The sequence below is a fragment of the Scyliorhinus torazame genome, chromosome 11 (assembly GCF_047496885.1).
Source record: "Scyliorhinus torazame isolate Kashiwa2021f chromosome 11, sScyTor2.1, whole genome shotgun sequence".
Taxonomy (NCBI): Eukaryota; Metazoa; Chordata; class Chondrichthyes; order Carcharhiniformes; family Scyliorhinidae; genus Scyliorhinus; species Scyliorhinus torazame.
Window position 1 is genome coordinate 33,262,982 of NC_092717.1, and position 16,253 is coordinate 33,279,234.

The following is a 16,253-nucleotide window of genomic DNA, read 5'->3' on the forward strand; positions in this document are numbered from 1 at the left end:
GAGCTACATTTTTTTTTTAAAGATTGTTCAGGGGATGTGGGTATCACTGGCTGGGCCAGGATTTATTTCTCATCCCTAATTGCCCTTAAACTGAGCGCTAGACCATTTCAGAGGGCATTACTGTGGGTCTGGAATCATATGTAAGCCAGACTAGGTAAGGACAGCAGATTTCCTTCCCTAAAGGACACTAGTGAAGCAGGTGGGTTTTTACGACAATCGTTTCATAGTCATCATTAGACTTTTAATTCCATATTTTTATTGAATTCAAATTTCACCACCTGCTGTGGTGGGATTCGAACCCGGGTCCCCAGGGCATTACCCTGGGTCATCAGTCCAGTGAACATACTGCTACGTCACCGCCTTCCCTTACCTCAAGAGTACTCAGTCTTGCACGAGTGACTGCAGCATTTACATGACTTGAGTTTCTAGCCAATGGTAACCTCAGAATATTAATGGTGGGGGATCCTGTCATGGTAATGCTGGTCGTTAAACTCTCTCTTGTCGGGAATGGTCATTCATAAAATCACCACAGTGCTGAAGGGGGCCACTCAAACCTTCGGGTCTGCGCTGAACCTCCGAAAGAGCATCCTACTTTGGCTCACACCCTTACCCTATCCCCATAACCCCACCTAACCTACACATTTTTGGACACTAAGGGGCAATTTAACATTGCCAATCCACTTACCCTGCACATCTTTGGACTGACCAGAGCACCCGGAGGAAACCCACACAGACACAGGGAGAATATGCAAACCCCACACAGACAGTGACTCAAGCCCGGTCTGGCACTGTGAGGCAGCAGTGCTAACCAGTGTGCCACCATGCCATGCACCTGGTATGTGTGGGGCATTACTTGCCATTGATCAGCTCAAGGTTGGGTGTTTTCCACGTCTTGCTGCAGGCCAGTAATGACTGCCTCATTAGCTGAGGAAATGTGAATGGAGCTGAACACTGCACTCGTAAGTGGGCTGACCCACTCCTGGCCTTATGATGGCGGGAAGGCCAATGGTGAAGCAGGCTTTAGATGCTGCTCTGTGGAAGTTCTGCAATGATATACCAGAGTTGAGATAATTGAGCCATGAGAGTGCTTTCCTCCTAATCCCACTGATTTGAGTTTTACTAGTGGTGCCAATTCAATCGTATGCTGCCTTGGTGTCAAGGGCAAGGGCACTCAGATCACCTTTGGAATTCAAGCCTTTTGCCTATGCTTGGACTAAGACTGTAATGAGGGACGTGCCCTACATCTATTTAATAAAGCCATTGTAAAACCTTACCCATCTCATTTAATATCTTCCAAACAAAGTTGGTTTATTGGTTAGGGAAAGCCATGATATTAACTGGATTTCACTGGCACTGCAAATCACAATACCTGACAAATTTATACTTGCAGCAACTGTGTTGATGTCTTGATTGATGAAGCAATCTTAATGCATAATCAATTGTTTTATTAGATGGGGTTATTCATGAATCCAAACAACCTCCGAATGCACCTCACTTGTTCTTCCTCCAAAACACTATTATCTTTAACTGATAATCAAGCAAGTCATGCTTACAAAATCTCCATGTGATACTGTCAATTTATGCTGTGAACTGAAATGAAAATACCCAAATGTGTTTCACATTGAATCTTAAGGCAACGAAGAACAAATTCATTCCATCAGTGTGGGCTGGTTTCAATTCCACCTCCCAGAGGTAAAAGGGCAATTTCTTGCTGGACATTTATAATTTAGCATCTTACAATGCTAGAAGCGTATTCAACAATCAAAAAAGAGTAGGCTGCCTGAACAAAATTGCCCATGGAAAAGCTCATTCCAGTCAGAAGAAATTGCTATTTTTGCACTAAGTGCGACATGTTATTTCTATAACCATCAAGTTCAACCACAAAGCAATTGAGTTTTGGATTCAATGACTATAATGGATGGTAGCTCTTCGAGTTGTACATGGATATACTCAGGAACCACGTTATTTATACAATGAAAGATGTTGAGCAAGGCATACACTTAGCAATATTCAGCCTCTTGTTTCCTCACTATTTTGTCATGTACAGTAAAGGATGTCACATTTATAACTTTTAAAATACAAACTTTATTCAAATGTGAAATCTTTTGAATTGACTTTTCCTTTCAAATGGACAATATGTGCGACAAAAGGTGGCTGCCGAAGGTCAGATGACCTGGTCTGCGCATTCAGGGACTGATTCACTGTCTCATCAGGACAAAAAGGTACATTCCAGATGAAAAGGCATAAACTACACTTTTCCTGAAGACCATCAGAAGACATTTCTGAATCGAATGAGTCTTGAGAGAGAAAGAACCCAATTCCCCAGTTCATCAAGATGGATATTTCTAATCAATGGAACAGTATTCCAGGAACAATAAAGCAGGATGTAGCTTTAACTAACAACCCCGCCATATTTGGGAAAGGAATCACAATTGCGAGATGTCGCATGGTCGAGGCAGCAATGCCTGTCCCTTTTAATCTTTAAATACTGTCTGCAGAAAGAGAGAGATAGGGAAAAGGCTGTAATACCAATGCCTAATAAAGATCTGAAAACTGCATTATAAGTTCTTCAAGCCTGTTTCATACCAGGTTCCCCAAAACAATGACCTCCTGGTAATGAAACAGTGAGAAGCTGACTTTGCGGTCTACAGAAAGTCCTGCAAATAACTTTAGCAGTTGAGTTCATTGAAATGGAGCTGCATGAGCGAAGACAACCTTCTAATTAAGGCCCTACGATGTACCTTCTCCAAAACAATGGCGAATCATGTGAGTTATGTAGTATTCCTTTTTGTAACTTATAAAAGTGTACTATTCTTTTCAACTGTACTTTCATTGAGGGCATTTGTGTGTGTGATTGTGCGAGTGGGTGCCTTGGCATTGGATTTCAAGGCGAGTGCTACAATAAACAATAATTTTTTCTTTATTTTAAACCTACAAAATGTTTGCTGCTGGTTATTCAAATCATCCACACACGTGGGGTTAATGAAACCACACACACATCTTCCTCCCAAAAATTCAACGATTACTGATTATTCTTAAAGGAATAGGGATTTCAGCAGTTCTCTCGCCCTGCCTGTGTGCAGCATTTTATTTCTTCCAAAACAGCTTTATATGCCCCCCCTTTTTAAAAAAAATGTCAGTTTATTGGCGTTTTTCAATTTTTTACACAAATACGCACAAAACAAGCAAATGCAAAGAGACAGCTATAGGTGTCAATGTCCAACAAAAGCTGCCTAGAACAGCAGTCATTACAATTACAATGTTAGGAACAACAAGACCGGATGAATCAGGAACAAAATTTCCAACAGGTTTCCCCCCACAGATCAGACTCATCTGCTTACGAACAGGATACAGTCAACAATGTAGCCCTACATCACACCCATAGCTTGAAACAGGATGACAGAAGAAAATAATACCCGAGAACCCCAGTAGTAAGGGAATTTGGCTAACTCTTACAGTGCAACTGGCACTCTCCTCCAGACCCTTATTCTCCCTTCGAGATGGCAAAAGACAAAAACAAATTCAAATAGAGGACCAGACACAACCAACCTCATGTCGACAATCCATGGTCTCCCACAAAGAAAGTAAAGAGAGCAAGAAGAGCCAAGAATGAAGAAACGGACCCCCAAAACCCCATCACCGCATCCCAGGACCACAGACAAAACACCAGACTGTCAACATCAATACCGTCTCCATAGGGCACAAGGGCAAACCAGGTCAAGACACAGGGCTTGGAAGGAAAATAGCCTGGTCCCAGTCAGAAAGACAGGGGAGTAGCCCACACAGGTCAGGAGGTCCGTTAGAGTGGCCCACAAATTGGGGGAGGAGATGCCCTTGGAGGGAGACCCCCCCTTCTCCTGGAAATGCTGGACCTTCCCCATCCCCGACCAACACAAAGAAAGGATTGGACCACCCAAAACCCAAAAAGAAAGAAAATCGATCCTTGTTTGTTTGTACAACCAAGGGCCAAGTTTCAACGTCACCACCACTAGTCCACAAGGGCGTCAAAATTAAGAAGAATATATAGGTGACACTCTAACACTTCATCTGGTGCGAAACAAATGAAGAGAAGAGCGAGAACTGTCAGAACTACACCTCGGATCCACTAAATTACAACAAAACAAGGACTGGGCAAACATCCATCACGTGGACCCACCCAACAGCTATCGGGTAATTGATCATGGAGAAAAAATTAGACTGGGCCGCACCCCCTGGCCCACCCCATCTCAATGCCTCTCCGAACATGCATTGCCCACATCGGGATCACCATGGCAGGTGCCATCATCTAAGGTGTGCCAGGATAATGACCGTGAAAGCTGGCGTGGCTGAGCTCAGCACCTCCACAAGAAACATAATAACGACTGCAGCACCGGGCCTGGCCTAGCCCAGCACCGCCACAAGAATAATAAACATGAAGGAACCAGTTCCTAAGGCTACCATGACCCCTCTATCAAACACCACCCCAAGACTAGTCCCGTCTGGTCCTGTGGGAAATACAGGACCGGAGGCCCCGCCTCCTCTCCCCAGAGAGGGACCACCCCACCACAAATAGAGTATATAGGGGATAACCTTGTCACAAAGGTTCAAACAGCAGAGGAATAGTCAAAGAGGGGGAAGCTAATTCAGGATAACAGACCAACTCCCCACTAAGGGGAGCTCAATAAACAACTTCCTGAACAGGATAAAACGCAGTCTGCCTGGCCCCGGAGAAGAATAAATGCTGCCAAATTGGATCGAACTATGGGGATCCTCCTCGAATATAGTGAGGACAAAACTGACATTACCCCCATACCCTCCATTCCTCACCAGTTCTGCTCATCCTCCTCCCAAGGATAAAAAAGGATAAAGTAACTGTGCACAACTCCCACATAGAAAATCAAGCTTGACATGATACAAACTCATTAATATAAGATAATTGATGGTACAAGACATCTCCCCCAAAGAATTCACTTCCCTGCAAGCAAACAAAATAAAATAACGAACAGAAAGCATCATGAATATCAGAAGTCCAGGATCAGGACTGAGCAAAGTAAACAACAGGATAAATGATTACTCTACTGGGTCACAAAGAAAGTAGACATCAAGGATAGTGCAGGATCTAAAGCGGAAAGCATCTTCCAGGATCTTCTAAGCATTTCAACAATCGGATACAAGCTTCATTACTTCCAACCTGCCGACATGGCCAGGCCCAGACGGTCAACAACCTAGGTTCCTGCAATGGGGCCAGCCTAGCTGACTCAGGTAGTCCACACGCCTCTCAGCCGACATCCGGAACAGGGCCATACCAAACCAGGAAGGCCACCCCAAAGGACTAGAAGACAGGATCAAATGTGCGCTGTGGATTGTAAGATGCCTGCCCTCCAATCCAAGATTCCTGAAAAATGGCAGCCAGTTCCCAAACTTGGCTGGGAAACTCTCCACTCTCTCGCCGGAGATACTAGGTTCAACAGGGCCCCACAGTGGTTCCCGCTCATCCTCGTCCACATCCCTCAAGAAGGACCACAGGCCATACAACAGGACCCCAAATGTATGAAGGCAGGCTTCCACCAGGGACAATGTTTGCTCCGTCACAAGAACCTCCTCATGTATCACCACTGCCTTCATAAGGCGTGGCGCAGTGTTTAATACTGCTGCCTCACAGTGCCAGGGGACCCAGAGCTCGTGAAAACCCAGTTGTCCCGCGCTATCATGCGACTCCCCGTCCCCTCTATTTTGCTCTTGCCTCTACCGCTTGCTCCAAGTTAATGAATGTTGTGCTGTGGTAGCTAGTTGAGCATTGGCACAATTAAGCCAATTCTAGTCCAATATCCCCAGCCAAAAGAAAGTACTTGTTCCTCTCTACATTTCCTTTCTATAGCAGCATGCCAGAGTTGGCAATTCAATGGCCTTGGAGAAGTCAAACCTGAATTTCACTGTTGCACTGCCACAATACTCCTAATATGAAGTGATTTTTGCTCTGAAAGCTCACTGCATCTGACCATCAGCTATAGGTTCCAATGCTTGGCATGTCTAAGATTTGTGGTCTCACAAAACACATCAATTGATCTACCACATGGTCACATAAAAGATGGTTAAATAATGAGAAGAACTGAATTCATTGTAATTCCATAATTAATACACAAATTAGCATGTTCAGGGGATATGGGGATGTACCATGAATTGTGAATGAATCTTCGGATCAATTTAACCACTCTACTGTTTGCTTTGATTCCCTGTTCTTTCAAAGATGTTACAGGATTTGTACATCAAATGGCTATTAAACTCACCCAAGAAAGGTAGGTCTGCAAATGAAGAGCAGGAGTAGCCTTTTTGCAACATGATAATCGTTAATGCAATATTAATCAACTTCTCTGGTACAGAAATAAAATAATTTAAAGCGGTCAGTCTCATTCTCGCATGCAGTCAATTGTTGTTGCTGATTTAAGTTTTTTTAACATTTTATTTTCTGTATTTGTTTCCTCACAAATTGTCCTTTCTCATTCCTTATTTTACTTTCTATACCTGAATCCAGCCTAATTGACTCTTCCCACTGTCTTTCCTGTGTCTTTCTTAATCTTTAAATCTCATTGGTTAATGAGACCGATTGTTTGTCCCATATTGTTAAATCAGGTCCCAGGTGGCCTTGCCACACCATTATCAGCTCACACTGCTAGCAAGTTATGCCAGAGAAAATAAATTGAGCTGAAGGGCACAGAAAAAAGGCCAACTAATAGCATGCACTGTGAGGTGCTTTGCTCCTGTAAGATTTGGCCTATTAAATTTACCAAGTGGGTTGACCACCTTAACAATTTACTCAAAACTATTCATTATAGACATTTTGGGACTAACTAATATGGACACGAGTAGTTCTGTGGCTATGGAATATAAGGAATATCACAACGCTACACTAAGCAGTAGCTCAAAAAGAGTTTCTTATTCTGCGATAATAGCCAACGTGCAAATTGGTGCCTGTAATGTATTTCAGTCACAGCTTAACTGCCTGCTCAGTTCCCGGTTAATTCAAACACTTTTCACTAACCTCTCCCTGGCTATAAAGCGTTTTATCAAACACGATACTGTAGGGCTCGGAAGAACCTTAGTTAATTGAGTTTCCTCAGCTACAGACATTACCGAAGCTGAACAACTCACAGAATTACTGCCAAAAGGAAAGGCCTCTACTCAAAACTTCTGATTTGACTTTGAGACAAGCAATTCCCCACAAACCCACAGAAACGATCAACAGCTTAGTCGGGATAGATTTTCCCAGCACGGTTATACCCATTAGCCTCACATCATTCCCGTATATCAGCAATTTCTCAGCGATGATTTCAGCGTATGAAGCAAGAACATCGAAATTGTTCCCAGCTGTTTGTTGGTAACTTTCACACTACCCAACAGGATTATCCCCAGATCCAACACTACACTCAAAGAAGTGGCCATTTCCCCCAATTGTAAACCCAATTGGAACAGTTCATCCAGAACTTCTGTAGACAATAAATTAAGTCCTTCATAGCAGCAGAAAATATAAATATGCGAGGAAATGCAACCTGGACAATCCACTACCAATGGAGGACAGATGCAGGCTTTTACAATCTCAGATTTTAAGAGGACCAGCACAAAACTTTACAACCTATATGTCCCTTTCCCTTACAAGTGCCAAACATTTTACCCAACACATGAGTGCTGGACAAACCAAAGAAGAATAGGTACAGATTAACTTACATTGTGGCACAATGCTACTGCCAGATCTTCTGGACAGATATTCCTGGGAAATGCTAAATTCTTACCATCCTCTAAACCAACTCCCATATATACTTGGTCCACCATCAATAAGATAAGGAACTCCTGTTACTATAAGGTTGGAATACCATGAGCCTCTTTCAAATAGGTTGAAAGCTAACTCCCCGTTCAAAATATAAGTAAAGCTTCTGTGAAACATTGGGTGAACTGAAACTGCGATACACAGCCATGCAAAAATAAAATCCTACATATGCTGGAAATCTGAAATAAAAGCAGAACATGCTGGAAACACTCATCGGGTCTAGCAGCAAAAGGTCATGGATATGAAACGTTAACTCAACTGGCAGACCTGCCAGGTATTTCCAGCATTTTCTTCTCTTACGTGATGCACAGATATGGTTGGAGCTCCTGTTCTGGACCTCCAAACCTCACCCTTCCCCAGCAGCTTTACAGATTTACGCCACTGGTAACTGGGGTCCAGGCTGAATATTTGCCATCCACCACCACTCTCTGACTTCTATCGGTTAGCCAGTTCGTTATCCAACTGGCCAAATTTCCCACTATCCCATGCCTCCTTACTTTCTGCATAAGCCTACCATGGGGAACGTTATCAAATGCCTTACTAAAATCCATGTACACTACATCCACTGCTTTACCTTCATCCACATGCTTGGTCACCTCCTCAAAGAATTCAATAAGATTTGTAAGGCAAGACCTACCCCTCAAAAATCAGTGCTGACTATCCCTAATCAAGCAGTGTCTTTCCAGATGCTCAGAAATCCTATCCTTAAGTACCCTTTCCATTACTTTGCCTACCACCGAAGTAAGACTAACTGGACTGTAATTCCCAGGGTTATCCCTAGTTCCTTTTTTGAACAGGGGCACGACATTCGCCACTCTCCAATCCCCTGGTACCACCCCTGTCGACAGTGAGGACGAAAAGATCATTGCCAACGGCTCTGCAATTTCATCTCTTGCTTCCCATAGAATCCTTGGATATATCCCGTCAGGCCCGGGGGACTTGTCTATCCTCAAGTTTTTCAAAATGCCCAACACATCTTCCTTCCTAACAAGTATTTCCTCGAGCTTACCAATCTGTTTCACACTGTCCTCTCCAACAATATCGCCCCTCTCATTTGTATACCCACCTTCTTCTGAAAATCCAATGAAGGCCATCTAATACAGAAACATAATTCAAGCCCTCAAAATCAAGGAGTGGGGAGATCAAGATGCACGACATAGCCGGAATACATAATTCATGATAACACGGCAGTCAAGTACTCCAGTGGTGCTGTATTTATTTTTATTTGCTCTTGGGCGTGGGATGCTTGGCCACATTCATTGTTCATCTCTCAATATCTTTAAGAGACGATAAGCCTGTTTCACAACCAGGTGGTTCCATACGTCAGAGAGCATTCCCAGTAAACCACAAAAGTTGAACTAGTTACATGTGATAATTTCACTTTCTTGAATGACCACAGTGCAGAAGATGGCCATTTGGCCCATCAAGTATGCACCGACCCTCTGAAAGAGCATCCTACCTAGGCCTAGCCCCCACCCTATCCCCGTAACCCAAACTAACCTTTTGGGCATTTAGGGGACATTTAGAGTGGCCAATCCGCCTAACCTGCACATCTTTGGACTGTGGGAGGAAACCGGACCACCCGGAGGAAACCCACGCAGACACTTGCAGAAAGTCAAACTCCACACAGGCAGTGACCCAAGGCTGGAATTGAACCCTGGTCCCTGGCACTGTGAGGCACCAGTGCGAACCACTGTGCCACCTGGACAGCAGAAAACCAGTTTGGATTTTATGAAAAATATAAAGTTGATAAACTCAATTTCCTAGCTTGCGAATGATAAAATATGAACTCACAACCTCTGGTCAGCCCGATACCAAAACTACATTATATTCTTGCATAGTTGCAGGTGCTGTCTTTCAAATGAGACACTGAACTGAAGCCACAACTGACTTTTCTACTGAACTAAAAAAGCTTGCATGCTTATATTTGGAATTCAAGCATTTTCTCAGGATGCTCCCCGAACCAACAGAATCAAATACAAATCATGGACGCTCAAATGGATTTTGCGAGGTGCCAACTATACCATGTTTAATTATAAGAACAACAGTGACCAAAGTAATAAATTGGTGACAATGCTCTTTGATGTCTTATGAAGATGTGAAAGCACTACATATATGTGAGTTCCATTCTTCTCATGTCAGGTTACTGGCAATGAGACCTTATATATGCAAATTGGCTGATGTATTTGCCTACATAACAGCAGACAAATTTATAATTGCCTATTTTAATGATACGCTACCAACAGGTTTCGCTATCTTGTTTCATGCTGAAACAAAGCTTCAGAACAGGCAACTCATTTGGTCACATCTTCAGATAATAAACTTGCATTTATGTAGCATCTTTTAACTTTGCAAAATATTCCAAGGCGCTTTACAGGAGCTAATGGAAGATAAAGTCTCACACCAAGCCACACAAGGAGATTTTAGAGCAGATGACTAAAAGCTTAATCAGTGTACCCGAACAGGCCCCGGAATGTGGCGACTAAGGGCTTTTCACAGTAACTTCATTGCAGTGATAATGTAAGTCTAATTGTGACAATAAGTATTATTATTATTCCTGGAGGTTCTTAAAGGAGCACAGAGATCCACAGGGATTTAGGGAGGAACTTGCAGAGTACAGAGAAGGCCACCAATGGTAGGCGATTAAAATAAGGAATTTAAGAGGCCAGCATTGGCCATGTGCAGAGATCTTGAAGCGGTGTAGGTCTGAAGAAGGTGAAGGAGATTGGGAGGGATTTGAAAACAAGAATGAAAGTTTTTAAAAAATCAATGTATTGCTAGGGAAGGAGACAACGTGGGGTCATCGAGCACAGGGGGTGAAAGGGGACAATATTTGGTGGGGATGAATTTTGGATGAGCTCAAGGTTATGTGGGATAAATGGGAGAGCATTGAAATAGCAAAGTCTAGAGGTAATTAAACTATGAGTGAGCAGATGAGCCAAAGGGAGGACAGAGTCAGGAAATGTTATGGGGGTGAAATAGGTGGTCTTGGTGATGGAGTAGACATGTGGTCAGAAGTTCATCTTAGGGCCAAATATGGCCCCAAGGTTGGAATCGGTTTGGTTCAGCATCAGTTACCAGCGAGGAGGGTGGAGTCAGTGGCTAGGATATTTTAAAACAATAATGACTATTAATCACAGCAGCAAAATAAATTTAGGTTTATGATGCAATTTTAGTTATGTTGGCATTGTTGTTGAGATGCTTCAGCCTAAAGCCATGCAAAAATGACGATATAACTCCAAGTTAATTTTCAATATGATCTCAAAGCAAAATATGATGGAATTCTGCTCATAATGATTATCATTGCACTGTTTGAATCAGACATCTTGGAGTAAGTACAACTCTTGTGTGCCGTCAAATTGGAGTTCATGTACCAGTATTGTTCAGGGGAGTTTGTAAGACAACCCCAGCACTGCGTAACGTGGGTTGCTTTAAAACATTTTGAGAATGTGGTTACTCCCATGCTCAGACTGATAACTGAAGTACACTTAAACAGAAGACTCACTGGAATATACACCCGTTCCACAACTCTGCTTGATAATTACTGCACAATAATGACTGTCAGAGCTCAGATGCACCTGCAGTAATACAATGACATACAAATATTCTAGGGAAATTACATTCAAAACCTTAAAGGTACTTTCACGCTGGTGCTATTTCCTTAAGATTCTGGAAAACTAGCGTGTGTTAGCTGGCTCCTTACATTGTATAGCATTAGATCTGGCTCTCTTACCCTTGCAGTAGAATTAGAAGGATCATTAAACCTGGATGTATGATTCGAAATCCAAGATAAGGAAGCTGCATTTTGACGTGGACAGCACCAATACTAAAAAATGACTGCAGATGCTGAACTGCTTCATGGTGGTACTTTTGCAGGTGTGCTAAAAGATAAACCTATAACACATGCATGCTACAAGAGTCAAAATGGTTTATCATACATACAGTTTTCTATCTGCTTGCAGATCTGAAAACTAAAGGCTAATTAGTTTCAGGGAAAGGATTTGCTCTGAGCTTTCCATTTCATCTTCTGTACAGTTTTGCATTGAAACTAAGGATACATGGAGTCTCTCACTATCATCTGTTATGACGAAAGGGTGTCCTGGAGGGAAAAGTAATCAAAATCCCTCCTACACCAGTACACAAAAGTGTTTTTAACTTGTGCGCATCAAGCATGTTCAAATAAGGCTTATGTCTACCCATTTAAAAATGATACACACTCTTATGCAAAACTATGTCCAGATTCAAAATGCAAATTCTGTGGGCTATCGAAGCATCAGTTTACACTATTTCACTGAACAACTACCTGTGTTTTGTTAACTCTGTAACTATTATTCTAAATAATGTACTATTACCGAAACTTGCAAATTGCAGCAGAGAAATCTTGAAAATGCTATGAACAAACAACCTGAATGAAGCGTTTGCCCATCTATTTCAACAATTTATTTGCCTCTACTAACTCTTAACCAATTCCAAACCCAGCAATTACTCCACCAACATGGAACAAGGAATGGCCCAAAATGTGTACAACTAATTTTAAAAGAAGACTACAATTTTCAAAAACAAAACTGGTATAGGTTATTAAATTCAAAGGTGCCTTAAAACAGATAAGATGATACTAAATAGCGAGAACATAAATAAACGAAATCTTTCTCCAGATAATAAGCTCTCAACATTTGTCTGGATCGTTGTTTAGAAGAGAAACAAGCCGAGACAACTCTGCCTGTATGACAGGTATGCTGCAACAGATTAATGATCTGAATTACTACACCTGGGCTGGAGACAGGGTGGAGGAAGAGGAGACAGGAAAGGGGCGATTGTAAAGTGGGGGGGGTGCTTTTTTGTCAAACTGTACTCTGGAAAATACTTCAAAACTTAGGAAAAGGAAGTACAGCAACAAAAAGACAAAGGGTCGGAGCTGCTATCTCTCCAGAATACAGAACATGCAGTCCTAGTCAATTTTTGTTTTGGCTGTTCCAAGTTAATTTTACACAGAAAAGAGGCATGAAGAAGGCATTTTATCCCTCAGTTCAAAAACTGCTGAGCTCGAAAGCTTGTGGCTGCAAGAAAGTGGGTCGCAGTCACTTTACTGGAACCAAAACCCTCTTGACAAAAAATAAAATAAAATCACACAGTACATGAGTAACAGAACAAAAATAAAGGAGGAAGATAAGAATTGACCAAAAGGAGGGGAGGGGGGAGAAAGACACGCATTCCTGCCTCACCATGAACATATTTAATGGGGGGGGGGGGGGATTTCTCTTACCAATATTAGAGGGTGAAAATTGATGATGGTGAGGGGACAGCAGCCCCTTGAGGGGGCTCAAAGAGGGATAGGGAATAGTTTGCACAACTTGCGCCCAGGCAAAGAGGAGGTGAGGGCCTGTCCACTCCACACCAGACCAGGGAGGCTCCACCGGGCCCCGCGGGGACTTTGGGGCCAATTTCACAAACTTTGTTCCCCGGAGCCCGGGCCTGGGGGGAGGGAGAGGCCGCCCTGGGGACACGGTGGGCGGTGGGGGATTTGGCTGGGGGGCAGCGGCCGGTGCCCCGCGTTCCAGAAAGTTCCAGAGCGCCCCGAGGCAACACGAACCCCCCCCCCCCCCCGGGCCGGGGGACAGGGAGCAGAGTGACCGCCAGGCCCAAGGCGCCGGCCGGCCCTCCTCCCCCGGGGGCCAGGCCTCCTCGGCCTCGGAGCGCAAGGCCCCCGCCGCCAGCCTCGTCGTTTCCCGCCGCGCTCGCTCCACCCCGGCCACCGCCATCTTCCCGTCTCCGCCGCCGCCTGCTGCCTTACCTCTGGCTGCTGTCCGCCCAAACCCGGCCGCGACCTTCATCCCGTCAGCGCCCGGCCGGGCCCCGGTGCGGGGGGGGAGAAGAAACCCGCCCGGATGGGTGAGAGAGAGAGCACGCCGCCCGCTTCACAGATCCCGGCTCCTCTCCAGAGCACACTCTCACTGAGATCCCAAAGACTGATCTCGGCCAGTAAATGATCAATCTCTCCCTCCCCCGGTACTGATCTCTCTCTCACTCTCTCCCTCCCCCGGTACTGATCTCTCTCTCACTCTCTCCCTCCCCCGGTACTGATCTCTCTCACTCTCTCCCTCCCCCGGTACTGATCTCTCTCTCACTCTCTCCCCTGTTACTGATCTCTCTCTCTCTCACTCTCTCCCTCCCCCGGTACTGATCTCTCTCTCACTCTCTCCCTCTCCTGTTACTGATCTCTCTCTCACTCTCTCCCTCCCCCGGTACTGATCTCTCTCTCACTCTCTCCCTCTCCTGTTACTGATCTCTCTCTCACTCTCTCTCTCCCCCGGTACTGATCTCTCTCTCACTCTCTCCCTCCCCCGGTACTGATCTCTCTCTCACTCTCTCCCCCGGTACTGATCTCTCTCACTCTCTCCCTCCCCCGGTACTGATCTCTCTCTCACTCTCTCCCTCCCCCGGTACTGATCTCTCTCTCACTCTCTCCCTCCCCCGGTACTGATCTCTCTCTCACTCTCTCCCTCCCCCGGTACTGATCTCTCTCTCACTCTCTCCCCCGGTACTGATCTCTCTCACTCTCTCCCTCCCCCGGTACTGATCTCTCTCTCACTCTCTCCCTCCCCCGGTACTGATCTCTCTCTCACTCTCTCCCTCCCCCGGTACTGATCTCTCTCTCACTCTCTCCCTCCCCCGGTACTGATCTCTCTCTCACTCTCTCCCTCCCCGGTACTGATCTCTCTCTCACTCTCTCCCCCGGTACTGATCTCTCTCTCACTCTCTCCCTCCCCCGGTACTGATCTCTCTCTCACTCTCTCCCACCCCCGGTACTGATCTCTCTCACTCTCTCCCTCCCCCGGTACTGATCTCTCTCTCACTCTCTCCCTCCCCCGGTACTGATCTCTCTCTCACTCTCTCCCTCCCCCGGTACTGATCTCTCTCTCACTCTCTCCCTCCCCGGTACTGATCTCTCTCACTCTCTCCCTCCCCCGGTACTGATCTCTCTCTCACTCTCTCCCCTGTTACTGATCTCTCTCTCACTCTCTCCCTCCCCCGGTACTGATCTCTCTCACTCTCTCCCTCCCCGGTACTGATCTCTCTCTCACTCTCTCCCCCGGTACTGATCTCTCTCTCACTCTCTCCCTCCCCCGGTACTGATCTCTCTCTCACTCTCTCCCACCCCCGGTACTGATCTCTCTCACTCTCTCCCTCCCCCGGTACTGATCTCTCTCTCACTCTCTCCCTCCCCCGGTACTGATCTCTCTCTCACTCTCTCCCTCCCCCGGTACTGATCTCTCTCTCACTCTCTCCCTCCCCCGGTACTGATCTCTCTCACTCTCTCCCTCCCCCGGTACTGATCTCTCTCTCACTCTCTCCCCTGTTACTGATCTCTTTCTCACTCTCTCCCTCCCCCGGTACTGATCTCTCTCACTCTCTCCCCTGTTACTGATCTCTCTCTCACTCTCTCCCTCCCCTGTTACTGATCTCTCTCTCTCTCCCTCTCCTATTACTGATCTCTCTCACTCTCTCCCCTGTTACTGATCTCCCTCTCACTCTCTCCCTCCCCCGGTACTGATCTCTCTCACTCTCTCCCCTGTTACTGATCTCTCTCTCACTCTCTCCCTCCCCCGGTACTGATCTCTCTCACTCTCTCCCCTGTTACTGATCTCTCTCTCACTCTCTCCCCTGTTACTGATCGATCTCTCTCTCTCTCCCTCCCCTGTTACTGATCTCTCTCTCTCTCACTCTCTCCCTCCCCCGGTACTGATCTCTCTCTCACACTCTCTCTCTCCTGTTACTGATCTCTCTCTCTCACTCACTCCCTCCCCCGGTACTGATCTCTCTCTCACTCTCTCCCCTGTTACTGATCTCTCTCTCACTCTCTCCCTCCCCCGGTACTGATCTCTCTCACTCTCTCCCCTGTTACTGATCTCTCTCTCACTCTCTCCCTCCCCTGTTACTGATCTCTCTCTCTCTCCCTCTCCTATTACTGATCTCTCTCACTCTCTCCCCTGTTACTGATCTCCCTCTCACTCTCTCCCTCCCCCGGTACTGATCTCTCTCACTCTCTCCCCTGTTACTGATCTCTCTCTCACTCTCTCCCTCCCCCGGTACTGATCTCTCTCACTCTCTCCCCTGTTACTGATCTCTCTCTCACTCTCTCCCCTGTTACTGATCGATCTCTCTCTCTCTCCCTCCCGTTACTGATCTCTCTCTCTCTCACTCTCTCCCTCCCCCGGTACTGATCTCTCTCTCACACTCTCTCTCTCCTGTTACTGATCTCTCTCTCTCACTCTCTCCCTCCCCCGGTACTGATCTCTCACTCACTCTCTCCCTCTCCTGTTACTGATCTCTCTCCCTCTCTCCCTCCCCTGTTACTGATCTCTCACTCACTCTCTCCCTCCCCTGTTACTGATCTCTCTCACTCTCTCCCTCCCCTGTTACTGATCTCTCTCCCTCTCTCCTTCCCCTGTTA

The 16,253-nt window shown here is 45.6% G+C and overlaps 1 protein-coding gene across 1 annotated transcript in view; it reads right to left on the reverse strand.

Moving 5' to 3' along the window:
* Positions 1–13,818, reverse strand: part of socs6a (suppressor of cytokine signaling 6a) — a 67,361-nt gene extending 53,543 nt beyond the window's left edge. Inside the window, exon 1 of the mRNA XM_072467135.1 lies at positions 13,593–13,818. The gene's annotated coding sequence lies outside the window, so the exon portion shown is untranslated. The remainder of the gene's footprint in view (positions 1–13,592) is intronic.
* Positions 13,819–16,253: the final 2,435 nt, after the last annotated feature.